At 37.9% G+C, this 27,985-nt stretch overlaps 1 long non-coding RNA gene across 1 annotated transcript; it reads left to right on the top strand.

Annotated features, from left to right (window-relative positions):
- Positions 1-674: 674 nt before the first annotated feature.
- On the top strand, positions 675-27,985 carry LOC124272764. The gene is made up of 4 exons (XR_006897420.1): positions 675-850; positions 15,533-15,537; positions 21,844-21,850; positions 27,974-27,985. It is a non-coding gene; the product is annotated as an uncharacterized LOC124272764 (long non-coding RNA).

The following is a 27,985-nucleotide window of genomic DNA, read 5'->3' as shown; positions in this document are numbered from 1 at the left end:
CGAAGTTAAACGTTTGTTAAAGATAATGGTATAAGTATATATTTTTTTATCCCTGTGGTATGATTTGTAATTCCTCACGTACGAATCCTCTACGTGGTCCATCTTTCAAGAAGTATAAGTTAGGTTCCCCGTCTTTGATATCCACTCGACTGATATTGTACGTTTTCATAGACCATATAGGATCTGTAGCACGTTTACGGGTGTCTCCCTCGTATTCACCTGGTTGATATAAATATCTAACAAGCGCGCAATCTGGAATTTTTTTTCCCTTTTTACGACCGGGTGCTGCTGCCTCTGATACAACGGATTTCATACGGATTGCTTCGACTGGTCTCTTATCAAGTAGTCTTGTTATTTCATGATTCACGAAGTCAACCACCCATGGAAGTCGTTCTACCCATTCAGTGTTTCTGTTATTAGGATCCGCTAAATCACGTGAATATTGGTGTGAAAACAAACGTTCAGCTATGGAGCGATTGAATCTCTCTACTATAGCTTGACTTCGATGGGCACCCACCTCACCGCGTCTAACTTCTACGTTATGCTTGGTTAGCAGTTTCGACACTGATCCCATGAATTCCCGGCCTGGATCGACTTGCAATAAATCAGGCCATGTAATCCGACTACGCTTGTATATTCTCTTAAATGCTTGTGCTACTTGATCCGAGTCTTTCGTGGTTAATGGTTCAGCTTCCTTGTAGCGGCTGGCTACGTCTACAACTGCCAGGGCGTACTTATAGGTTTTACCTCTAACCCTGTCGTGTGGAAGAAACAACAGGTCGGCCTGGTGAACTTGATTTGGTGTATGTATACCGAATTTTCTCCTCGGTATATATTTTGGTGCTGGTAAGTATATTTGCCATATAGCTTGTTTTTGTAACCAGGCTTTGGCTTTTTCTTCCGAAACACGTGCGGCTTTAGATAATTTTGTAATAGCGTCTACCCCCTTTCCAATATCCTCGCGGGCTGTAGTAAATTTTCTCCATTATATATATAAATTTAAATTTTTTTATGACCGTAAGCAAAGGTTTTGACACCATCTGAAGCTATCCATCGTTTTGTATCCATTGGTGATAGAGATGTTTTATTTATAGTCATCCCGTATATCTTGTGCCAGTCACTACGAAGTATGTTCATCTGGTGTTTGAACGTTTTCTTCTCGAACAGGGTCTGTTTGTAGAGAGTATGTTTAATATGTCGTTTCACCACGTTCTTTTTCACACCTTTAGCCTTTCTTATTTCAGCATCATCTGCTTTTTTAATAGAATACATCTTAGGTCTCAATCCAACGTATTCGGTGATTGGTGTGCCAGCACATTCATCCTTCATCTTACCTAACACCTTTTTTGTTGACTTGGCTATGCATAGGGTGGTCTTTTGGGTAATCGCTGGTATCGTATAGGTGTATATTGTTTTTAATATCCTCGTACACGTCCTCGGTTTGAATTTCCATGAGTAATGAATCCATATCCGTGTACAACACCTCACACCCTTCACTGTATTGTTTCTTGAGCTCGTTATAGTAGAAGTCATACATGAGATGTTTTGATAGGTCTAGAATGCTCATACCAACATAAACCGGTCGATTAAGTATAATGTGGCTCTTTTTCATATGTATCGCTGCCAAGTCATCATCGAATATAATACTTCTATTGTACGCCGGGCTGGATATCAATTTCCTGAGTTTGTTTTCCTCACTCGACCGGACTAGCTTCACGTTAACGCGTTTTCGTAAATTCTCCATCGTTTTACCAAATACAGAGTTGTTCATGAGTTTGTACAGGTTTTTCTCGAAGTCGCTTGTGGCTATCTTACGTAAATCCGTGTTCATTCTGATGTACGGTTCCATGCACTTACTTTGATTGAATTTTAGTACCCTATGTATTTTAGTCAGCTTCATACCCAGCGACAGATATAGTTGTAAATTGCGATAGTGAATGATGTACTTGGTTTTTCAACGTTTACCACCCGTCCTGTAGGACCCAGCAAATTTCGTTGGTAGTCAGACATCCATTCCATATTCACCTTCAAACGCTCTGGAGCCAGGGGATAACTGTTGTGTGAGGTGTGTAAATCCTCCGGATATTCTAAATCCACTTCGAGTATATAACCCTTGTTAGAATCCGATGCGATGCTCATAACATCATCGATCTCAGATGTCCACTCGAAACCACAGGTAGGTAGATACTGGCTCATGGCCCAGCCGTACAGGTTGTTGGCATCGAGGTATAGTAGATAGTTTAGGGTTGTAGCCTTTCACATACTCGTTGTTAGCTTTGGCATAACGTTTTGATACCATAGAAATACCACCGCGTAACCCTTTCTCTATAAACAGATGCATATCGTAATCGGCGAATAATCCTAATTTAACACCGGTTTTCTTCAGTAGGGCATCCCACGAGAGCCCAGGACTTGAATAATACCATGCCGGGTCCAACCCGTATTGCTTCGAACACGTTTTTCTCAATATCTCGAAAACATCAGCCAGCAATAACACATCTGTTTTCAAATACAAATCGTGATAATCACCTAGATTATGACAACCCAGTTTTCCCATACTTTTTTCGCGTGTTCGTAATCGTCTTGTGTGATAGACGCGTCAGACAGCTTGCTATAGAAGCGGTCAATAGGAGGTAACTGTGTCTCATTAAACTTAGACCAGTCATCCATGTATTCATATGGGTAGATACCCTTACGTAACAGCAAAGCTCGAGTTTCCTCTTCTGTGTAACGATTAGTTACAGCTAAGTCATTCGGGTTATTAGCCTTGACCAAGCTGTCTAGAGACGACAACAGAAACTGAACACTATCTATGAATCTCAACCCATTTAGCGAAAAGGATATATATCTTTCCATATTGTTTGGGATACAGGATATGTTGCCTTTTACCTTTGCAATAGCTTGCATAATCAAGTGTGAATCATACCCGCGAAGATTGTGAAACACCACTGGTATATGAATAAGTTTAGGATTTATTCTTAGCTTCAAGTTACATTCATTGTGAGCCGCACCTCTGTATTTACCAGTAATGTGACAGTGATCTCTAACTGAATCACCATTCAGAGGTTTACAGCACACATGACAATGTGTGCTTTTGTTGTGGGCTTCCCGGTCTGCTTGGGTCATACGCATTGGTGTTTTGTTACATAGTTTTTTAATAATCATTTTCTCTTCGTGTTGTAAACGCTTTAGAAATTCTTCAGCCGCGTCTGGTCCTCTATAAATAACTGGAGGGTTAGTTTGACCATCACAACGAACGACCACATACCCGAACCCACACGCTTCATGCTCTTGTACTTTTTGTGTGAAACTTTGATTAGTGGATTGAGCTACTGTATCTATTGGTTTAATGATAGCTTCGAAGTCGGCGTAGATAATATATGGTACTGGCATTTGATTTTTGTGGTTGATAAATTTCAAGATGTTGGTTTTTTCTCTCGGCATATCTATTCATACGGCTGTCTCCCCCACACCTAGGCAATCAACCCTGTGTGAATCAAGCAGATCAGCCCTAGAAAACCCGTGAAGGCACCTTTCACAAAAGTGTTTCTTTTCCCTGTGTTTCGATTGATTGTACAACAGTCGGTTGAAATTCTTTATCCATGTGTAGTGATATTTTTCACCTTGTTGGATCATAAATATATTGATCATTTTACGACAATCCTTATACAATAAAGGACTTATCCTGTGTACTATTACGTTTTTACCTTCGTGTCCGAAAACGTTCTATGGCTAAGTCTTGATTCTGTTGTTCTATTTTTTGGATCTGAGAGATGGGGGTGGGTTCGTCTATACCTTCCCAATTGATTCCGTCATCTTCTGGATAACTGGAAAGTCTATCGGAATGTTTTTCAACTGGAAATTTAGCAGATCTTATCGCTATCCTCATACAATTGTTGTCTCGGTTTTTTACGTTAACCATAGCTTGTTTTTTCTTGAAATACTCAGAAAGGGGTAAGTACGATCCACCTTTCAACGGTATATAGTTTGCTATATCCAGGTAGACCATATTAATCTTGTCAACAACCCAACCAGAACCCATATTAGTGTAACGTTCTAGTGTTTCTCGCATTTTTTTCTAATGATCTGTCTATAGAAGAGTTGATAGTGTCTGGTTGCGTTGTAACTTCTTGATTACCTCTGAAGTAAACATTGGTGTATTCAGTTGTTTCATTCGACTGTTGTTTCTCTAGTGTCATGTTTAACGTGAGTTGAAATTTAATACCTCTTAAATCTTTAAGTTCTTCGTTTACTTTGTCAAATACCAATGGTTTTATGTCTTCAACATCTATGTTTCTTTGAACTTCCATCATCCAACCTCTCAAATATTTACCTACAGCATGCTCAGTAGGTGTGAATTGTAATTCTATAGGTTTTTGTTCTTTCAGTAATTCAGTTAGCTCAGATTTCCTCATACGAGAATAACCTTGCATTCCACCTTAACGAGCTTGCTTTGTTAGTTCTTTCACAGTAGGTGTTTTTTGATATTTAAAACCTAATAAATCTAGTAATTCATGTTTTCTCATACGAGAATAACCTCGAAGTCCACGGTCTCGTGCTTGCTTTTTCAATTCATGTACTGTAAACATATCATAAAGTTACAAACACAGCAGTGTTGATATTATATGTGAAAACAATTCTCTAAATAGACAAACATCCTTCATGTTAAACATAAGATGATGTAATAGATATAGGATTGTGTAATCTTACCCGTAACATACACCTTTCATACATCGAGGGACTTGATACGATTTGACTTCATTAAATGTGACACTCTAATGGTGATAGAAAAAATTTAATAGATACTTATTGATTGCTTGCCTTATATAGGATGACCCCATACTCCATAGTCTTACTCTTTCGAGTAAGACTATGGTTACTTTTTATCTCCCCTGTAAAAGTATCCATAGTCTTACTCTTTCGAGTAAGACTATGGTTACTTTTTACAGGTCAGATAAAAAGTATTTTTGTATGGGTTTATGGTCCTGTACCACATAGTCTTTCGAGTAAGACTATGACTACTTTTTTACATGGGAGATGAAAAGTAGTTGTGTTATGGTTTTTAAAAATTAATATGAGTTAGGAATAGATACTTATTGATTCCTTGCCTTATATAGGCTGGTCCCGTACCCCCATTGTTTATACTACTCATCACAAGATGAAACATATCATGTGAAATATATCTCAACTATCATTTGGAGGGCCTTTTCAACGATCTTCTTAAATCTGCCATGCCAACACCCCAAGTAATAATAAGATACATAATTTTCAAATCATGTATGACCTATTTCAACTTATTACTGACCCTACGAAGGTCACCCAAAACTCTAGCACTTTGTTAGATATTAGTAGATTAGTAGATTAATCAATAACTTTGGCGAGACGTAGAACGTATCATCCCCGTAGACGTTGAGTGAACACATGAATCAGTATCATTATAATCTCAGTGAGCTAAACTCAGTAAATTAACTCAGTAAATTCGATCATATTTCAAAACAAGTTCAGAATTTTATAGCACCCAGTGTCTTAATCCCGTATAACAACACCGACGCAACATGAACGAGATTATACTGTAATAACAAAATCCTACTTCACGGGAATCCATTACGCAATGGCACGGGTTCACTTTTATGGCATGTAATACACTCAGTCAATCAGTATGTCTGGTACACTGTTATATAGTCCATATAGCGTAGGTGTATGGAATTTGTATTCATACGAACATTGAGAAAGGTAAAAAAATAAATATATTTGCGCTTTTGTGGATAACAACTAAAACATACACTTGAAACTGACTTTTGAAAATGCTCGCAATACTAGCGGTAAATAGAACAGTCAATATAAATTTTTGACACATAGAACAAGAAGAATGCAGATGAGTGAAGTTAAACTAATATATAGAATTGGTTCCTAGTTGGTCGCATAGGACGGCGAATAGTAAACACTTACTCTAAACATAATCCCAACTTTAAAAAAAGTATCACTTCACGCGTGCATTGATATCACGCACAAAGGGATAATATGAAAATATGGCTTATTCCTGCAGTTTTCATGAATAAATATGTCACATGCAAGATACATTATGTATGGTGTCCTATAATTGCCATCGCGTGGCGCGTAAAAAAAGAACTACGTCGTGGGCGACGTCGCCCACGACGTCGCATAAAAAAGACGACATCTTGCGCGACGTCGCTTTGTAAAATATATTTTGGCTACAAAAATAACGGGCGACGTCGTGAGCGACGTCGTGGGCGACGTCGTGAACGACGTCATGGTCGACGTCGTAAGCGACGTCGTGAGCGACGTCGTGGGCGACGTCGCGGGCGACGTCTGACTATATCGAGTGGTTATCGGCCTCTGAACATGGCTGACCAAGGTTACGTCTAAAAGAAGAATCGTTAAACGAAACAGGATTTAAAACGCAAAAATGCTTCAGTCACTCCCAGTAAACATTTCTGTCGACCCGAAAATGTTTTTACACCTTTATCCAATCAAATACCACCCTACAAGATCACTGTTCATTGTATGTAAGGCATGCCCATCTGCAAATGAAACGATCTCTTCCCCACACTCTAAACATAATCACCGCCACTATTGTTCGGTCCGGCATACCTCGGGCCGTCAAAAGCAGCTTAAACCTCACACATGTATCTTGAATTGCGTTTTAATTCACAGATTAGTATTATATCTACCTATATATCACTTTTCCAGTCCTTTTCTCTCTCCATTTTCACCCGTGAAGGTCCAGATTAGAAAGTGCCTTCAGTAACCCATGCTTGTCGTAAGAGGCGACTAACGGGAGCGGGTGGTCAGGCTCGCTGACTTGGTTGACATATGTCATCCGTTCCGAAATGCGCAGATCGATGTTCATGCTGTTGATCACTGGATTGTCTGGTTCAGACTCGATTATTTACAGACCGCCGCCATATAGCTGGAATATTGCTGAGTGCGGCGTAAAACTAAACTCACTTACTCTCCTTTTTCAACATAGCCTCAATCAAAAGTGTTAAGTCTCTGTTGGCCCCACTTGGCCCGGGCTGTCAAAAGCAACTTAAACCTCACACATGTATCTTGAAGTCTCACAGATGAATCCTAGATTCTGTTTACATCCAATGAATTGTAGTTATATCTATCTAAATACCGCTTTATATACCCAGTTTTCTTTGTAACATCACAATGTGGCATTTAGGTAGATATAATACTGATCTATGGATTTAAACACATTTCAAGATACATGTGTGAGGTTTAAGTTGCTTTTGACAGCCCGGGCCAAGTCAGGCCGAACACACTGAACACTTTTGATTGCGGCTATTTTGAGGGTGGGCAGACAAGGGCTTCACTTTAACGGACCAGTTACCTTTACATTTGGCATTTTGTAACATTTCAATGTGATATGTAGGTAGATATAATACTAATCTATGGATTTAAGCACAATTAAAGATACACCTTTGAGGTTAGGTGCTTTTCACGACACGAGCCAAGCCGGACCGAACGCTTGTGACACAGTGTGTTTGTTGAGAATATATAGAAAAGAAGGCTTCACTTCGAGCAACGTGTTTGCTTAAAATTCTACGCTTTGCGACTCTATAAAGAAGTATTTAGGTAGATATAATACCATTTTGCCTTTCATGTGTACTAACAAATTTAGGCATATGCATACGCACTGGCTATCGGATTTGGGCTGGTGTTGTTTACTGTTTAGAATACAATGAAACACATAAAAAAATTGTGTGTGTAAATGTATACTTTCTTTGATCCTTTATAACATATTTCAAAATGTTGTGATTTAATATATTTCTTTTAACATATCTAATCATGTCATAATTTCCCATATAATATGGGGAGCAAATTATTTCGAAGCCATTGAAAATGTCCATGCATCCTATTTTAAAAGATTTCTTACAGTAGGTACATTTGCTTCCAATAAAGCCATACTTGGCGAAACAGGACGCTATAACATGTATATTGAGAGTCAAATGAGAGTTATTAGATACTGCATTAAACTTATAAGAATGCCTGATTATCGCTACCCCCATCAAAGCTATCAAATATTGTTATCACTGGATAAATGTGGAAAGTATTCATGGGCTTCAGATGTGAGAAATATGTTATTTTCAAGCGAGTTTTCTTATGTTTGGTTTAAGCAAGATGTTGGTGATATAAAAATGTTTTGTCAACATTTAAACAACGAAAAAAAGATTATATATATATATATATTCAGAATTGGTACACATCAGTCAATTCATCCAGTTTTCACAATGTAAATCGATGTTCGGACCTGCAAAATATATCAGTGTTCTTAGTCCCTTTTAAGAATCTTTTTTGTAAATTTACAATCTTTCAACATGCCTTAAAAATACAACGTTTTAGAAAAGATAATAATACATTGGAAGATTTATCATGTTCTTATTGTTCTTCTGGTAAAACTGAAGACGAACGTCACTTATTATTAGTCTGTAAGACTTTCTCTGCTTGCCGAAAGAAGTATTTAAAATGCACTAATGATGCCCCACAAACGATATTCAATGTATTTAATTCTAATAATGCTGATGTTATTAAATCTGTTGCCATTTTCATAAAACATTTGATGTCCATCCGTAAATCACATGTAAAACCATAATTTCATGTCACGTGACCAATAGTTGTAATTGAGCAACTTCAATTGTACTCTGGGCCACTGGGCCTTAACTACTGAATAAAACCTGTCTGTCTGTCTGTCTGTGTCTGTGTGTGTGTCTGTCTGTATGTCTGTGTGTGTGTCTGTGTGTGTGTGTGTCTGTCTGTCATTGTCCAGGCACTCCATCAATGTCAGGTGGTTATTTGCAAGTCTGAACTTCAAGGTATCTAGTCGTTCCTCCAAATCTCTGTACTTCTTTTTGGGGACAGTCTTTAGCCGGCATTGTACTGAAGCATCTTTGCCTCGTTCAGTCCTTGTTCATCTTCCAAGAACTTGGCCATCTCGAATAGGTTGGGATGTTGTTTTATCACAACCTTCTTGAGACGGCCATGCCAATTGCAACCCCGGAGGTTGTTGTTTGTGCGGGGACCGTCAGTATTTTTGGTACAGTCGAAAAGATTCACTTTGACTTCGCTGTGTACAGGTCCGTGGTTGTGGTCTCCAGGTATTTGGGAAGTTATGTCGTTCACTGTTAAGACTGATATGCAGTCGTTCTGAAAGCATCTCCACGAGATCCATTTTCCCCTTTTCTTCTTGTTCACAATAAACATATAACCATTTACATATATGTATGTTCCACCACGAGTGTTGCGACCAGAACTGGGATACGACCAGAACTGGGATAACTAATATGGAGAATTATACGTCTTACTGTCAACTATGTATTTAATCGACAAACAATTATTAAGATCAAAATCAGCTGCACAACTCGTGTCCCTTATTTTAACTACTGATTGCCAAAAATGCCAATGGCAGCGCTCCATAGTCGATGTCCGCCATAATAGCTAAATATAGCAGTGCAAAAAATGTAGAAACGTGAAACTGAAACGAAATAGAATTCATTTTCATGCGCTTTACTGTAAATACTCTACTAGCTTAAAATAAGTGAGCGACCAATTAATATTCCTGGTTGTGGATGCTGAATTTAGGTGTCAGGTGTTTTTCATTCATTTTTTATTCATAATGATTTATTCATTCCCAGAAATGGTTACTGCTCAACTTGAAATATGACTTTCTTGCAATATCTAAATAAATGATATTTTAAAATAAAGCTGATTATTCCTTTTAACAATATATGTGTATGCCCACAAATAGAACCAGAAAATATATGGTGTGAATGGTATTGGATTTTGATTTTATAGTTTAATAATTATGCTAATATGTGTTAAAAATATAGTAAGTTGTATCTAAATATGGGCAAGCATGGCCATTTTTGCACAGTGATTTATGTAATAATACAGTAAATAGTTTCTTTTAAAGTAAGAACGGGGAATAAAAGAAAATTAAATTATGTCATAATTATTTTTTTAATGATGTTACATCCATTCTTGATGGGTATGTATGTATAACAATTCAAGTTTGTTTTGGGGATTTAATACTTCTAAGTTCTTTGTGTTATGCCATTTGTGAGAGTATATAAGAGATTGGTATGTTGCTTGGTCATACTTTTCAGAGAATAGTTCTTATGAAATACTCGAAAAATATACAGGTTCATGTACACATTCATGACACTGTAAAAAGAGTGGTGATCTATTATCTATAATGGTAGGGTGTATTCAGTAACACACCATCACACATAATACTATGCTGATAATGCTGAGTGAAAGGTCCAGTTAAAGTTCTCATCCCCAAAGGTTCACATGGCCCCCTAAGCAGTTAGTGGCTCCCTATTTTTATAACAAATCCAAGTAATGTTGTGTTAATATTACTGCTATTAGCATATAAGATTTGCCAGGAATGATCATTTATAGCTTTCATCATTATTGTGTACATGGAAGCTGTTTGTAACAGACACCAGACATACAAGGCATAATAACTTCAGAATGAAAAAAGTTGGAGAGTTGGTGCCCCATCTCAGAAGGCTATAGTTATAACTTTGAAGAAAGATGATGGTGTAGAAATTATCCAAAAACATTTCTTTAATGTTCCTTTGAAAATGCCCTTCCTGGTCAGCTTGATATAAATGGGAAATTCACTGAGCCCTTCATAGCAGCTTGAACTTGTTATTCCATGCATTGTCATCAATAACATTATATTTGCTGAACTAATTAGCGGTTAGAGTTGTCCCCCCTTCACAATTTGCTTGAAAGGGTCATCTGCTCATTGTGTTAGAAGGCCAAGCAGCTGAAGCTTCTTTGATGACATATTGTTACTGAGATGAAACTGTCAAGGTAAATGATGCCTTCATATTTACTTTTTTGTGTGTAATTTTCCCCAGAAACCAATGCTACCTGATGTGGATATGGTTGTCAGGCTCAATGACCTAGTCATTGTTCAGAATCAAGTCTCAATGATTGCAGGTGTGGCTGCTTATGATCTCAATAACTGGATTGTCTGGTACAACTCAGTTATTTACAAATATCATGTAGCTAGAATATTGTGTAGCAACAAACAACAAACAAGCAAAAACAATTTATGCCAGCTTTGGATTAGGGAATTTGTGTGATAAATGTAGTCAAGGAAATTAAAACATGCAATATTGCCCCAATGCTTTTAGATTTTGCCCATAAGTATGAAGTATAAGAACCCAAAAGAAAATAATAAATTCCATTAAAATATAGATTTTAAACTTGTTCCACTTCAAACACATTTGGTTGAGGGAATATAAGTAATACTATTGAACAAATCTCTTAAAATTAGTACTGTAGATCAGCCCAGTGTGCTCTTACATATGAAGTGTGATTTGCTATGAGCAGCCAAAATGAAATCAGAAGATTCCATTGATTGTAATCTGGTTGAATCTGTATGTATTATACTAATATTGTACAGATTCTCTGAAAATAAGAGATATTGTCCTGTTCAAGATTCAGCCCACAATTTTTAAATGTAAGATTATTCTGTTAGTATTAGACTTAGGAGACATTATCCCTCTCCTGGTCAAAGGCATACAGGATTAAATCAAGTTAACTCTCTTAAAGTTGTACTAATTAATGGCCTATTTGCTTTCATAGTCTGCTTTCTACATGTCTGAAATATGATCTACTATCATCAGATTTTAAAGTTGTTTTCCTTTATCTAATTAAGGGCATATGAATAGTATAAAATAGTTTTAAAATCTCTAAACATTGGCAATATTGACCTGTTGCATGTAGACTCTGTTTCACAAGTTTCACATATGACTAAATACTATCAACAGCCAAGAGGAATCTTTAGATTCGATAACTGTAATTCAAGCAGATATTGTCACAACAAGGAATAAGAATGCCATAATAACTTTACCAGATAGATATAACATGAACCTAACAGTTTACACACTCACACCCATTCAGCTTGAGTCAAATAACTATCACCCTTCAAGGGCATCACGCACAGCACACAGTTTAGACACAAATCAAACATTGCACAATCACTGTTTCCCTCAAAATACTAAAGGTTACTACATGCAAATCACTAATACATTAATAGTGTGCTAACAATCAACCCTTCTCATACAATACATCCAACTGTAGATTTTTAAGGCATATTCCCACTCTTGGTTAAGGACATGTGAGTATCATTATTACTATTTCATTATTAATGCTATACTATTATTTCATTCAGAATTTGCTGACAAGTTGGAATTGTTATTTACCACCATAAGCTCAGAGGAAATCTTGAAATTCCATAAACTGTAAGTTTTAAAGGCTTTATCCCACTTTGAGCAAAGGGCATGTCATTCATGATAACAGTTAAAAGTCTCTGAAAATGAGAACTATTGACCCAGTAAATTCATAATTTGCTCACAGGTTTGAAATGTTATTCAATATCATCAGCCAAGATACCATTTTGAAATTGTATAAACTGTAAGTTTTAAAGACATTATCCTACTTATGCTCACAGGCACGTGATTAATAATAATAGTTAAAAATCTCTGAAAATTTGAACTATTGACCCAGTATCATCAGCCAAGAAAACTTCTTGAAATGCCATAAACTGTAGGTTTTAAAGGCATTATCCCACTTCTGGTCAAAGGCACTTGATTAATAATAATAGTTAAAAATCTCTGTAAAATAAAATGATAGACCCAGTACATTAATAATTTGCTCCGAGGTTTGAAATGCTAATCTATATCATCAGCCCAGACAACTTCTTGAAATTCCATAAACTGTAGGTTTGAAAGGCATTATCCCACTTCTGGTCAAATGCATATGATAACTAATAATAGTTAAATATTTCTGAAAATTTGAATTATTGACCCAGTGCATTAATACTTTACTTGTAGGTTTGAAATGCTATTTCCTATCATCAGCCAAGAAAACTTCTTGAAATGCCATAAACTGTAGGTTTTAAAGGCATTATCCCACTTCTGGTCAAATGTATGTAATTAATAATAATAGTTAAAAATCTCTGTAAAATAGAATGATAGACCCAGTACATTCATAATTTGCTCCAAGGTTTGAAATACCATTCAATATCATCAGCCCAGACACCTTCTTGAAATTCCATAAACTGTAGGTTTTAAAGGCATTATCCCACTTCTGGTCAAAGGCACGTGATTCATAATAATAGTTTAAAATCTCTGAAAATTTGTATTATTGACCCAGTACATTAATAATTTACTTGTAGGTTTGAAATGCTATTTCCTATCATCAGCCAAGAAAACTTCGTGAAATGCCATATACTGTAGGTTTTAAAGGCATTATCCCACTTCTGGTCAAATGTATGTAATTAATAATAATAGTTAAAAATCTCTGTAAAATAGAATGATAGACCCAGTACATTCATAATTTGCTCAGAGGTTTGAAATGCTAATCTATATCATCAGCCAAGAAAACTTCTTGAAATACCATAAACTGTAGGTTTTAAAGGCATTATCCCACTTCTGGTCAAAGGCACGTGATTCATAATAATAGTTAAAAATCTCTGAAAATTTGAATTATTGATCCAGTACATTAATAATTTACTTGTAGGTTTGAAATGCTATTTCCTATCATCAGCCAAGAAAACTTCTTGAAATGCCATAAACTGTAGGTTTTAAAGGCATTATCCCACTTCTGGTCAAATGTATGTAATTAATAATAATAGTTAAAAATCTCTGTAAAATAGAATGATAGACCCAGTACATTCATAATTTGCTCAGAGGTTTGAAATGCTAATCTATATCATCAGCCCCGACAGCTTCTTGAAATTCCATAAACTGTAGGTTTTAAAGGCATTATCCCACTTCTGGTCAAATGTATGTAATTAATAATAATAGTTAAAAATCTCTGTAAAATAGAATGATAGACCCAGTACATTCATAATTTGCTCAGAGGCTTGAAATGCTAATCTATATCATCAGCCCCGACAGCTTCTTGAAATTCCATAAACTGTAGGTTTTAAAGCATTATCCCACTTCTGGTCAAAGGCACGTGATTAATAATAATAGTTTAAAATCTCTGTAAAATAGAATGATAGACCCAGTACATTCATAATTTGCTCAGAGGTTTGAAATGCTAATCTATATCATCAGCCCAGACAGCTTCTTGAAATTCCATAAACTGTAGGTTTTAAAGGCATTATCCCACTTCTGGTCAAAGGCACGTGATTAATAATAATAGTTAAAAATCTCTGTAAAATAGAATTATTGACCCAGTAAATTCATAATTTTCTCAGAGGTTTGAAATGCTAATCTATATCATCAGCCCCGACAGCTTCTTGAAATTCCATAAACTGTAGGTTTTAAAGGCATTATCCCATTTCTGGTCAAATGCATGTGATTAATAATAATAGTTAAAAATCTCTGAAAATTTGAATTATTGACCCAGTACATTAATAATTTACTTGTAGGTTTGAAATGCTATTTCCTATCATCAGCCCAGACAACTTCTGGAAATTCCATAAACTGTAGGTTTTAAAGGCATTATCCCACTTCTGGTCAAATGCATATGATAACTAATAATAGTTAAACATCTCTGAAAATTTGAATTTTTGACCCAGTACATTAATAATTTACTTGTAGGTTTGAAATGCTATTTCCTGTCATCAGCCAAGAAAACCTCTTGAAATTCCATAAACTGTAGGTTTTAAAGGCATTATCCCACTTCTGGTCAAAGGCACGTGATTAATAATAATAGTTAAAAATCTCTGAACATTTGTATTATACACCCAGTACGTTAATAGTTTACTTGTAGGTTTGAAATGCTATTTCCTATCATCAGCCAAGAAAACGTCTTGAAATTCCATAAACTGTAGGTTTTAAAGGCATTATCCCATTTCTGGTCAAATGCATGTGATTAATAATAATAGTTAAAAATTTAGAATTTCAGCTTAGTGTATTTCCATTTCTTTCATGTAAATCTGCACATGGTAACTTTGAAATATAATGAAGATATGGCATCTGCAAAGCTTTAAAAGTCATATTTCAGTCATTCCTCCATTTACAGTTTCCAGTTACAGAGTTAGATATTAACATAAGCCTTCTTGCCCTTCTGCCCCTCTGTATCAAAACTCAATAGAGTCACAAACACTTGGGATGGACTCCATTTCTGAACTTTCATTGTTGAGATGCTTGTAATTCAAGTTCTTGAATTTCTCAATCAGAAAATGACATGCTTCTTTCACTGCTTCGTACAAAGTGTGGTGTGGTGTTGTACTGTGAAGAAAACAGAAAGACATAATCAATGTACCATGTTTGCATTAACTAACTACATCAAAAACATTCAAGAAAATGGCCACCAACATACTTAAAAACCATGGAAAGTACTTTGAATAACTTGGAATGGCAGTTGCCAAGTGAGTGGATTGAACAAGAGTGGAGTGGAGAGGAGTGGGTGGTGCAAGTGAAATGAGAGAGTGCGTGGATGGGTTGGGGAATGAGTGAGTGAGTGAGTGAGTGAGAGAAGTTGAGTGGAGTTGACTTGAGAGGAGTGGGTGGTGTGAGGGAAGAGGGTCTAGTGAGAGTAGCATAGTTGGGGAGTGACTGGAGCGGAGTGAGTCGAGTGAGGGAAGAGGGTGTAGTGAGAGTAGCGTAGTGGGTGGAGTGAGTCGAGTGAGGGAAGAGCGTGTACTGAGAGTAGCGTAGTGGGTGGAGTGACTGGAGCGGAGTGAGTGGAGCGAGGGAAGTAGTGGAGTGACTGGTGCGGAGTGAGTGGAGCGAGGGAAGTAGTGGAGTGACTGGTGCGGAGTGAGTGGAGCGAGGGAGAGCGTGTACTGAGAGTAGCGTAGTGGGTGGAGTGACTGGTGCAGAGTGAGTCGAGCGAGGGAAGAGCGTGTACTGAGAGTAGTGTAGTGGGTGTATCCGGTGAGGAGTGAGTCGAGCGACGGAAGAGGGTGTAGTGAGAGTAGTGTAGTGGGTGGAGTGGGTGGAGCGGAGTGAGTCGAGCGAGGGAAGAGGGTGTAGTGAGAGTAGTGTAGTGGGTGTATCCGGTGAGGAGTGAGTCGAGCGACGGAAGAGGGTGTAGTGAGAGTAGTGTAGTGGGTGGAGTGGGTGGAGCGGAGTGAGTCGAGCGAGGGAAGAGGGTGTAGTGAGAGTAGTGTAGTGGGTGGAGTGACTGGAGCGGAGATAGTCGAGCGAGGGAGGAGCGTGTACTGAGAGTAGCGTAGTGAGTGGAGTGACTGGAGCGGAGTGAGTCGAGCGAGGGAAGTAGTGGAGTGACTGGTGCGGAGTGTGTCGAGCGAGGGAAGAGGGTGTACTGAGAGTAGTGTAGTGGGTGGAGTGACTGGAGCAGAGTGAGTCGAGCGAGGGAAGAGCGTGTACTGAGAGTAGCGTAGTGGGTGGAGTGACTGGAGCAGAGTGAGTCAAGCGAGGGAAGAGGGTGTAGTGAGAGTAGCGTAGTGGATGGAGTGACTGGAGCGGAGTGAGTGGAGCGAGGGAAATGGGTGTAGTTAGAGTAGCGTAGTGGGTGGAGCGGAGTGAGTCGAGCGACGGAAGAGGGTGTAGTGAGAGTAGTGTAGTGGGTGGAGTGACTGGGCGGAGTGAGTTGGCGAGGAGGGAAGAGGGTGGAGTGAGAGTAAAGTAGTGAGTGGAGTGACTGGAGCGGAGTGAGTCGAGCGAGGAAAGAGGGTGTAGTGAGAGTAGTGTAGTGGGTGGAGTGGGTGGAGCCGGAGTGAGTCAAGCGACGGAAGAGGGTGTAGTGAGAGTAGCATAGTAGGCGGAGTTACTGGAGCGGAGTGAGTCGAGCGACGGAAGAGGGGTGTAGTGAGAGTAGTGTAGTGGGTGGAGTGGGTGGAGCAGAGTGAGTCGAGCGAGGGAAGAGGGTGTAGTGAGAGTAGTGGAGTGGGTGGAGTGGAGTGAGTCGAGCGAGGGAAGAGGGTGTAGTGAGAGTAGTGTAGTGGGTGGAGTGGGTGGAGCGGAGTGAGTCGAGCGAGGGAAGAGGGTGTAGTGAGAGTAGTGTAGTGGGTGGAGTGGGTGGAGCAGAGTGAGTCGAGCGACGGAAGAGGGTGTAGTGAGAGTAGTGGAGTTGGTGGAGCGGAGTAAGTCGAGCGAGGGAAGGTGTAGTGAGAGTAGTGGAGTAGGTGGAGTGGGTGGAGCGGAGTGAGTCGAGCGACAGAAGAGGGTGTAGTGAGAGTAGTGTAATAGGTGGAGGGAATGACTGGATTTAAGTGGACTGACTTACTGACTGAGTTTGGTTTGACGCCGCTTTTAGCAATATTCCAGCAACATCACGGCGGGGGACATCAGAAATGGGCTTCACACATTGTGCCCATGTGGGGATTCGAACCTGGGTCTTCGGCGTGACGAGCCAACGCTTTAACCATTAGGCTACCCCACCGCCCCTGGTTTAAGTGGAGTGGGGAGGAGGGGAGAGTGGAGTGGAGCGGAGTGAGTTGATGGGAGCGGAGCAGAGTGATTGGAGAGGAGTGAGAATTTTTAGTTATATGAAACATTTATTTTACCAAACTGGTATTTGGGACACTTAAAAAGTGTAACATTAAACTTAACATCTTCACTCATGCACTGTATCTTATCATTAACTATTCAGTTACCTTTACAGGTATGTAACAGGATGCAAATCCTGCCTTTACTTCCTGATACAGATATCTCTGGAGAAACATTGTGTGACTCTCTCCGCACCCATTCCCGTCGCCACTGTAAGGAGAGAACACTTTTTGCTAGACATACATAGGCGAGGTTGAAGAAACATTGACTTACTAATTACCTCATTTCTTATAAACCATGAAAATTTTTAAGAATAAATAGGAATGGCAGTTTCATTTAGTTATGTTAACGTAAGCTATACCAAAGGTCGATTATATGAATGTGCATTTAACTTTTAGGCTGTTGAGAACTTCTTGGGTTTAGTCTGTTACATAACTACACATCAATGCAGAAATCACATGGAACAAGGATATGGGAACAGGCTAGACATGTTACATTTTCTTACCAGAAGTTTCCCTGTATTAGGTTCTGTCGATACATGACAAGATTCACCTCATAGAGAAAGAACAGTGAACACTGTGTAGAAACAACTCCTGTAAACTTGTGACATTATGACACTTTATAATGCTAAAACAGTAAACAATATCTATATTGTTATTCATCTTGCGTACTTACCTTGTTCTCAAAGAATGCTCTTGGAACTCGCATAGTTTCTGAAGTCGAACGCTGCTATTTTCTGTACTTGAATCAAAATTTTCTTTTTAGTAGATTCAATTTCACCATATACATAGAATATTTTTCATGTCAAGGAGGATAACATTATTCAGTCTACAGTACACAGAAAATAGCTCCTTAAATGTTATGCTAGATGAGTGATATATCTGTTTCTGGCACCCTTTAACTTTCGTTACTGTACTTGCAGTTTGTGCTAAAATCTCTCAAGTTTGCTGGACTGAAAATGTAAATTGGCATTATTTTCAGCATTTTTTGTCTCACTTTATGGACTGGAAGTGTGTGTGCTCTTACTTGACAAGAACAAATTTTGCCAGACTTGGCTATTAGACTGGTGGGTAAAGTCGAGGACTGTACTTCAGTTTCTTAGGATATGTTCATAGAATTTATGAATCGTTGGATATTGTTCTCACCCCAGGAACCTTATTAGTTTTCATCAGGATTGTTTCTAAATATTGTGTAGTGTATCATTCCTAATTGAGTTTCTTTTGATGTGAGTTGTTCTTGGATATTTTTTTCTCATTCTACTATTGCATTCTCTGTCATATCAGTTTTCTGTGTATCTCATCTTCTGTGTTGTTTCTCCAAGATATAGTATATATTTTTAAAGACTTGATAACATGCCTTCATTGACACTTCTAAAGTTTTCTCTAATACTGTTTTGAAATTCTGTAATGATTATTTCTTGCTCAATGAGAGTTTTTTTTAAATCGCTCAATAAATCATCAATGTATCTGAAAGGTCATTTTCCATATCACTCATATCAGGTTTGGGAACACATAATTCGTTGATAAATTTATATGTGTTTTTCTTTATATTTCAAGTGTAACATTTCATGTTTCAATTCACTTCAAGCACAGTTTAGGTCATAAGATTCCAATTCATTTAGCTTCTGGAATATCTATACAGTGTGGTAATTTCCTAAATCAGTTGAGGGGGTCAAAAACTAAATTTCAAGCCCCATGTTACTACTATTATCAAATTCTTGAAAACACATGGGGTCATCCTTTTGAAAATATGTATACATTTGTAAGAGATAATCTCAAACCTTCAATAGATCTTCATTTCCCACCTTTGTCCTTTTCAACTGGATAATGCCAAGGATAAATAGACTTGACAGAATTTCTCATACAAATATCATTGAAATTCCATCCATATATATAATTACAAATAACAACAATGATACATAGAATTAAAATAATAAGTATACCAATAATACGTCCTTCACAAGGAATGTATAACAGTGGGGAACAATCCATCACAAAAATTAATTGGAAAAATTGCAAGAAATGGTAAATTACAGTATTTTTATCATTGCAGGCTGATATTACAGAACAGTTCAGTCAGTGGTCATAAATCTGGTAGAATTTAAATGAAATATTAACTTACCAATTTGTGTTAGCATTCAGGTGAAGATGGCCATTCTTCTTTTTCTTCTTCTTAGAAGTTATTTCTATGTCAGTGCCTGTACTCTGACAACTGTTCATGAAGGAAACATTGTACTATCTGATAAAGGTATTCTGAAACCTTTGGTTATAAACCCAGAGGTCAAATGTTCTTACACTCTTAATTAATTCCATCAACCCTCAACTAGTTACCAGTTAGACACTGACACTGACACTGGGGATGGGTAGAGGAGGGAGGGGGGTCTTGGCATCTGAGGGAGGAAGTGGTGCAAACAGTTCACAGCCTAATTTGGTGGCATTTTACAGCAGCTGTGATTGGGTAATTGGGAATACACATTCATTTTTGACATGACAGTAACTGCAAGAATTAAGAGCAAACACAAATGTTGTTCCCATTGGGTGATCAGTTTGGTTTAGGTGTCTCATGTATATATAGGAGTTTAATTAGCTAAAGTCGTGTGTGTGTGTGGAATTCTTTTACATCACTTTAATACTTTGTTAATATAATCTTGAAATAGAAATATTTAAGAGTGTTTTGCTACATAACATCAGAGACCATATAATATATTATATGGTCTCTGATAACATCAAGGTGAGATGAATATATTACATGTTACCTACTAGTGTGTTAATACCGCCAACCATGCACAGTACATTTTTGGTGTATAACAAAGCATATCTGTTACACCAAACACATGCACACCTTTTACATGTTACCTCCCCCAATAAAGAAGATGCTTTCCTTACACTTGAATGCTATGTTATGTAGATGTACCATAAAAAACAGTCACATTTCATTGTTTTTTAAATGAGTCCAGGTATACAATTATACAGTGTCATATCTGGGTTGTATTTCTCACTTGTGCTGCAAACATTGTAATATGTATTGCAGAAAACAAACTGCAGTATTTGACAGATGATATTATGTACTATACTAGTATATCAAAGGTTGATTATAATCAATGAATTGCCATCATCTTTGGATATGAGTGTTTGTCTGTGTCTAGACTTGCTTGAACTGAATTGGTGAAAGTGGAATTGGTTAAAACCGTCTGTTAATGGCTGAATCAACTGAAGAGAGACCAGCTTGAGTTAGCACTGACTGTGCAGACTTGCCATAAACATGTCACCAGATGCTTCCCTAATTGCTACTGAGTAGCTGTCTGTTCAGATCTGCTGCTGCTCACCAGATTGTTGAAACAAGAATTCCAAGGAGGAACTGACTCTATGAAAGGTGTGAGAACCTACTGTTTATTTGAGCAAGGTGGTTATCTCATATAGGACATTTTGTGGGAGAAATAATAATATTTGTGAAATAATTTGTAAATCTGTGAATGAATTTGGATGGGAATGTATATGGTTAGGTAATTTCTTAATTTTTGCAATGCATGTAAACAGATAATGTTGTCTTGATTTTAACCCATGTATACAATATGTTGAAAAGTTAAAGTGTGACCCATTAAGGTATTAAATATGAATTTGGATTAATATGTATACTATTGGACAAGTAAATTTAAGAAGGACTGTGGAGTAAGCTCTTACCTTGAAAAGTTTTGTTTGATAGACTGACATGTTAAGCAATCCAGTGATTTTGGTTGTTAAATTTGATAAAATGAATTAAAATATATTATATATGTGGGGTTTTATCACTTGTTTGTCAAGAACAAAGCATTGAAGAAAAAACATGAATAATATACATGTAGTTATAAGTGTGCAGTTATAACTGAAGATGGGAAAGGTAATTATGAAAAGTAATGCTTGCCATTTCCTAACCTATCTAACAATCTTAAAAGGTTATAGGAATATGCTTGAAGTATTGAGCTCTTAGATTGCAGCACAGGTCCGAAGTTTCTTATATTCCATGACTATCATGACCATTTACTTCCTCGTGGCTAATGGTATGACATACCTATGATGCAGCTTCCAAAACAAAAACACTTTTGAGTAGTATTTCATTGTTAAAATGAACAACAATGTCATGTACTGTGTGCTCAATCACAACAATTCAGCAAAATTCTGGATGTTTTCTGTGGAAATAACATTCATTTCATTCTATACAATACAATATTTTAAATGCATACCATTCTAAAGCTGATTTCTTCAAAACTTATGTATTAAAGAACAATAAAAATAGAACAAGAACAAGAAATGTATTCAGTATCAGAGGTCACATGGCCAAGAGTACAAAGCATTGGATCACCCATGTGCACAGGGACAGGTGGGACAAATGTTATTCCATCTTAATGCAGTGAAAATGTATAGCTTTTAAGATATGGCATGTTTTGGTATATAACGCACATAATAATTAATGAAACATTAGCAGACCAGCATTTGTGTATTTATTGCTTACTATATTTAAGATTCTTTTTTTTGTCAGATACCCTACAAGGCTAAATATATTTGGGTATGACATGAAGCAGCATAGTGGCACATATGTTACTGATATTGAATATCTTAAGATATTTGGTAAAAGTGTAGGTCCTGGATGTGATTTTAATTGTTTCTCTTGCAATATAGAAATCTATAAATTGTGAAAGAATAGTGATAATGAGTAGTTTGGACTGCTTGGTATTCTTCAATAAAATATTTGTTATGCAGATCAGGAGCAGGTATGTGGAAATATATGAGATAACCAACTTATATCCAGTGCAAATCATCAACCATAGGAATGTTCAGTAATAGACGGTAGAAAAACGCCTATAAATGGGTTCGGTCATAGAAATACCAGCACGTATATATGTCTAAAGTGAAATGGTGTGTGAGCATGCCCTTATGATTAAGGCACTTAAGAAGAAGAGCGAGTGAGTGAGTGAGTATGGTTTTATGTTACTTTTAGCAATATTCCAGCAATATCACAGCGAACCAGGGTCTTGGGTCTTCGGAGCCTTAACCACTAGGATACCCCACCTCGCCAGAAGAAGAAGAAATTATTTTCTCAAAGTGTCACATGCTGTGGTACAAATTGTATAGACATAGTATGATACATTAAAAAGAGCACCCAGCCAGTTGGCCTACGAGACACTAATTACTTAATGGTACAAATAAAATATAAAAGTGAATAAGATAGTTATAACCACACACGCATGCACGCACGCACGCACGCACGCACGCACACACACACAGTAGGTAGGTTGTGTCAAACACCGATAAATGTTTTAAGCAGCTATGAAGATATATGTGACCTGCATCTGCATACATAATGCTGCATATCCAATACAACAAAGAAACCATTCTCTTCCCCGCCCCCACCCATCCCACACCCAATTCACGGGGTCATTTTGTAAATATTTCACTCTCTCTGACTTGTTAAGTTATAATAAACCCACGCCATGCCGATATTATCTTATTCTCATCTATTTTTGCAATCTTTTGCTCAGATTCTACATTCAAATTTCGGGCTAGTGAATTATTTTGTGGGCTAGTAACTTTCAGGCATAGGTAGCCCGACTGGGTAACAAAATTTGGAAACCAGTTCGCACACTGACTTGTAATATACTCATGCCAATAATGGTTGTCCCCCCCCTTCAATTTTTTAATTGGAGAGAGGTGTGGGGTGTTGGTGTGATGTGTGTGTGGGGGTTGGGGTGGGGAGGGAGGGGTGACAACCATTATTGGCATGCTATGCACACCCTCCCTCACCTTCAGTCTGAATGAATAGAACATAGCCGGTGTACAACCTCTCCCGTCTTTCATTCTGTGGGGGTTAGTTTTATCTCCGATATACCCTTCCCGTCTTTCATTCTGTGTGGTGTAAGTTATATATCCGATATACCCTTCCCGTCTTTCATTCTGTGTGGCTTAGTTTTTTTATCCGATATACCGTTCCCGTCTTTCATTCTGTGGGGGTTAGTTTTATATCCGATAGACCCTTCCCGTCTTTCATTCTGTGTGGTGTAAGTTATATATCCGATATACCCTTCCCGCCTTCAATTCTGTATGGTGTAAGTTATATATCCGATAGACCCTTCCCGTCTTTCATTCTGTGAGGTGTAAGTTATATATCCGATATACCCTTCCCGTCTTTTATTCTGTGAGGTGTAAGTTATATATCCGATAGACCGTTCCCGTCTTTCATTCTGTGTGGTGTAAAGTATATATCCGACTGACCCTTCCCGCTTTTCATCCTGTGAGGTGTAAGTTATATATCCGATATACCCTTCCCGCCTTTTATTCTGTGAGGTGTAAGTTATATATCCGATAGACCCTTCCCGCTTTTCATCCTGTGAGGTGTAAGTTATATATCCGATATACCCTTCCCGCCTTTCGTTCTTCGAGGTGTAAGTTATATATCCGATATACCCTTCCCACCTTTTATTCTGTGAGGTGTAAGTTATATATCCGATATACCCTTCCCGCCTTTTATTCTGTGAGGTGTAAGTTATATATCCGATATACCCTTCCCGCCTTTTATTCTGTGAGGTGTAAGTTATATATCCGATAGACCCTTCCCGTCTTTTATTCTGTGAGGTGTAAGTTATATATCCGATATACCCTTCCCGCCTTTATTCTGTGAGGTGTAAGTTATATATCCGATATACCCTTCCCGCCTTTTATTCTGTGAAGTGTAAGTTATATATCCGATAGACCCTTCCCGCTTTTCATTCTGTGGTGTAAGGTATATATCCGATAGACCCTTCCCGCTTTTCATCCTGTGAGGTGTAAGTTATATATCCGATATACCCTTCCCGCCTTTATTCTGTGAGGTGTAAGTTATATATCCGATATACCGTTCCCGCCTTTTATTCTGTGTGGTGTAAGTTATATATCCGATATACCCTTCCCGCCTTTTATTCTGTGAGGTGTAAGTTATATATCCGATATACCCTTCCCGTCTCTCATTCTGTGTGGGTTAGTTTTATATCCGATTTACCCTTCCCGCCTTTCATTCCATGTTGTGTAAATTATATATCCGATATATACCCTTCCCGCCTTTATTCTGTGAGGTGTAAGTTATATATCCGATATATACCCTTCCCGACTTTCATTCTGTGAGGTGTAAGTTATATATCCGATTTACCCTTCCCGCCTTTTATTCTGTGAGGTGTAAGTTATATATCCGATATACCCTTCCCGACATTCATTCTGTGTGGTGTAAGTTATATATCCGATATATACCCTTCCCGACTTTCATTCTTTGAGATGTCGTATGATGACAATCAATGACTGTTTACCAACAACATCGCACACCTGTAATACTGCTGAAACAAATACATGCTCATGATATAGTCAGAATTGTATATTCGACTCTGCTTTTAGTAGAAATTACTTATCGACGTGGAAAAAGTTTGGCCTCTTCTATTGATATATCCGATATACGCCCTTCCCTCCTTTCATTCTCTGTGATGGAAGTTATATATCCGACACATAACCCCCCTTGCCTTTCAGGTTGAATGATAATTACAATATTTTGTTTTCAACACTTTTATCTAAGGGATAGTTCATAATTGATGGGTTGTGAAGCTGGTCTTTATGGAGAAGCATGTGCAACGTGAATGACCCACTCCTCTTACAATTTATTTACAAAGTAAGTGACATCCCCCATGCAGCATGTAAAGTACAAAATCAATGACCGCTAACCCCGGCCCCCACTATTCCCATAATGTTTAAGCATCGTTTTTAAAATTTGTCACTTACAGAATTTCTCTTTCTTTCTGTCTCTCTCTCTGTCTCTCTCTATCTGTCTCTCTCTCTCTCTCTCTCTCTCTCTCTCTCTCTCTCTCTCTCTCTCTCTCTCTCTCTCTCTCTCTCACACACACACCACCCCTAGTATTTGTGTACAAAATTGATGTCCCTTCTACCTCCCCAGAACAAAGTGGGTGACCCCCCTAAAATCATCATCACCCCCAGCCATAAATTATGAACGGTCCCAAATGTGATTTGTTTGGCTTCAGCTTTGAGCCGTACCCAATACAGCTGAACTATGCAACCAATTTAAAGTAAAGGATTATGTATAAATGCAGCAAATTCGGTCACAAACACCTGAATACGGACATTTTTTCACAGTTACATAGCAAATTACGACAAAAATCAGAATTATTTCAGAACACAAAGGGGTGTTTGAACTATTTCCATTAACGTGGCCGATTATATGATATTTATTACGTGATGTAAATTGATGCTTGCATTACAAAACAACACAGTTAATGAAAATGAAACGTCGTACACCATGAGAGGTTTGCTTGAGTGGGAATTGCCACACGATATAAACGATTGAATAACTGACGAGTACAAAAATAATTAGAAACTCTTAAGGTGCTTCCAACCTATATTGGAAAATTAAATGTTAGCTACATATTTGCAGAGGAATATGGAAATATGTAACTGATAATTTTCAGTGTCTCCTCACAAAAACATTAACTAAATCATATTCCGCGCATAGATCGCCTTAAGTTTTAGAGTTAACCGGGAGCAGTACTGCAGTAAATAGGGTTTTACGAAATTGTGGACTGTTTATCCCAGTTCTGGTCGTATCCCAGTTCTGGTCGCTACACACGAGAAGTATGAAGAAACCAATTGTGCATTTTCCATAACTGAATTTGTGGAAATGATGATGAAAACTGTCAATTCCAACATTCTTATAGCTTGCAAGTTTATGTAAGAAATTGAATAACTCACTACTAATGAACTGAGTGAACTAAACTCACTCACTAAACCTGCTGGTTCACATGTCAACCCGCTGGTACAAAAGTCATATTTCGTTTCCTGAGTGGAGACATTTTACATTTTGTAGAAAACCAGTGTATTGATCCCTTAAAACAACACCGTTTTACCAACATCAAACATCAACTAAATTTGACAGAATTGTTTACTTAAGGTGTTCTGGCACTAACCCCTCGATTAGTTTACTTAAATAAGTAGTAATGTTGAACATGAAATCAGTGATTAGAGATCAATAGCAGTACAACTGCATCACAAAAGGTTATTCCCCGATTTTCCAATATAACCATTTCTAAACACGACGTCGCCCGCGACGTCGTAGGCGACGTCGCCATCGACGTCGTGGACGACGTCGATTTTGTATTTTTGTCGTAGATCATTCTTGTGTATTTCTGCACGACGTCGTGGACGACGTCGTACACGACGTCGTGGTCGACGTAGTCTTTTTTATGCGACGTCGTGGGCGACGTCGCCCACGACGTAGTTTTTTTTACGCGCCACGCGATGGCAATTATAGGACACCATAATTATGTATATCAACAATAAGAACTCTAACAGATCAAAAGATTCGTGAAATAGTTCAGTCTATACACTCATGGGCTGGGGATCCTTGGGAAAAAAGAGAAATTGAAAGAAGTAGTGGTAAAATCCTTCCTAAATTTCCAAAAATTTCCAAGCCTTGGAAACATCATCTTTCCAATTTTGGAAATTTTTGGAAATCACCATTTTTTTTCTTGTGAATGTTACAAGGCTCGGATTATGTGTAACTCGTGATGTCACTCTGCACTCTCTTGCAAAAACAAATGTTGATACATATGAGTGTTGTTTGACTGACGTGATTGTGTATCATTTCAAAGAGATAACACAGAAGGTAATCTGATCCATTGCATGATTATGGCAATTGAAAACTGATGCAACGGGTTATGGTGAAAACGGACCCCAGCAAAAACGGCCAAAAAATAATTCGAGAAAACGGCCATCGGCCTCGAGATAACGGCCACCGCTGCTAGAGAAAGCGGCGTTTTCTCTGTATCTCAATGTAACATCTGATAGTGATAGATATTGTTTTTGTCACTTACATGTTGAATTATTTGATATTTATGACATATCTATGCAACTATTTTAAATCTATAAAGGTTATTTTTCTTTTGTTTTTTGACACATTTTGTCTTTACTTACAAGTAGTATTGTCAATACAAACGAACTATCTTTGATAGTGGATTCGTTTAACTGTCGAAAGTCGACACACATTCTGAGTTTTCCATTCTATTTCTTCAAAGACCTGTATTGGAAGCCAAGGACTATAAGATTTACGTATAACTCCACAGGCCAGCCATTGTTTAAGATGATCTTTCACCTCCTGAAACATCGAGGGAGGAATACGTCGATGCCTCTATTTGAAATGAGTTTCATCCACTAACTCAGTACGATGCTGTACAGCAGTTGATTCCTCAAGATCTAATTCTCCACTTGACAAGACATCAATATACTCTGAAATGAGCTTAACACCTATATCCAACTCCCCTGTGGTAAGTCTTTTGTCATTGATATCAATAAGGTTTAAAATAGACTGGGTACTGGATGACTGATTAAGCTCTGTCTCGATAGATACTCTTTGAAGTTCACAAAGAACAGGCCTTGATGAAACAACAACAGTACGAGTGGTAACATTTGACAAGTGTGCCTGGAAAGGATCCTGCTTCTATATTTGTACAACATGAGTGTTGGGGAAAC

This window comes from Haliotis rubra, unplaced genomic scaffold (assembly GCF_003918875.1).
Source record: "Haliotis rubra isolate DU_JTF1 unplaced genomic scaffold, ASM391887v1 Scf1726, whole genome shotgun sequence".
Classification (NCBI taxonomy): Eukaryota; Metazoa; Mollusca; class Gastropoda; order Lepetellida; family Haliotidae; genus Haliotis; species Haliotis rubra.
Note: the sequence above shows the minus strand (reverse complement) of the source record. Positions and strands in the feature narration are given on the sequence as shown.